Source organism: Neomonachus schauinslandi, chromosome 6, assembly GCF_002201575.2.
Source record: "Neomonachus schauinslandi chromosome 6, ASM220157v2, whole genome shotgun sequence".
NCBI classification, from domain to species: Eukaryota; Metazoa; Chordata; class Mammalia; order Carnivora; family Phocidae; genus Neomonachus; species Neomonachus schauinslandi.
The window spans coordinates 39,990,846-39,991,807 of NC_058408.1; the positions used below are offsets into that span (position 1 = coordinate 39,990,846).

A 962-nucleotide genomic window follows, 5' to 3' on the forward strand; every position below is an offset into this window, starting at 1 on the left:
CAAAAAAAAAAAAAAAAGGTCCTTTGTAGATATTAGAGTAAGCTATAATTCAACATTTCTTCCTCTCAGTAAAGGCCATCTCTGTAATCTGTAGCAAGGTCTCCTAGGGAGTCTTTTTTTTTTTTAAATATTTTATTCATTTATTTGAGGAGGGGGAAGCATGAGCAGAAGGGCAGAGTGAGAGGGAGAAGCAGACTAGTTGACCAATCCATACTCCATTCACACACACATGCCAATAGTTGGGTCAACTTTATAGACTGAGGGCTTGATCCCAGGACCCCAAGATCATGACCTAAGCCAAAGGCAGACACTTAACCAACTGAGCCACCCAGGTTCCCCTCCTATGAAGTCTTTTTAATACTTTTATGGAAAATAAGACATACAAGAATGAGACAACAATGAGAAGAGCCTCATGGTAAATAGCCTTTCACTAAACTTTAAAAGAACAAACGCACTTTAGCAAAACAACCTTGAAACTATCCCAGCTCCTCTGCATCAAACACAGTCAGTAAAGAAGTGTTTACCGAACTCTCCTACAGAGGAGTGTACAAGAATACTGAAGCATTTGAAATGTTCCTAGAGATAATTCTGGCTTCCAATTTACAGAATGGCTACTAATCTGATGGTTTACAATAGTAGATAAAATATTCTATGGATCTTGTTTCCTGTGCTCGCTTCGGCAGCACATATACTAAAATTGGAACGATACAGAGAAGATTAGCATGGATCTTGTTTCCTTTTCCAGTCCTTAGAATGGATCTGTTCTCACTGCCTTAGCATAATAGCTAGTTTTTGCTACATAACAAATGACCCCCAAAGTTAGAGCCTGAACCATCTGTTTATCATCATGCACAGTTCTACAGATCAACAATTTAGGTTGGGGTCAGCTCTGCAATTCTGCCAATCTAAGTCACTCATGTGTTTGTAATCAGCTGTCAGCTTCTGGTTAAAGCCTATCCCAT

The 962-nt window shown here is 39.2% G+C and overlaps 1 pseudogene; it reads left to right on the forward strand.

Annotated features, from left to right (window-relative positions):
* Window positions 1-667: 667 nt before the first annotated feature.
* LOC123325196 lies at window positions 668-732 on the forward strand (annotated as a pseudogene).
* Window positions 733-962: the final 230 nt, after the last annotated feature.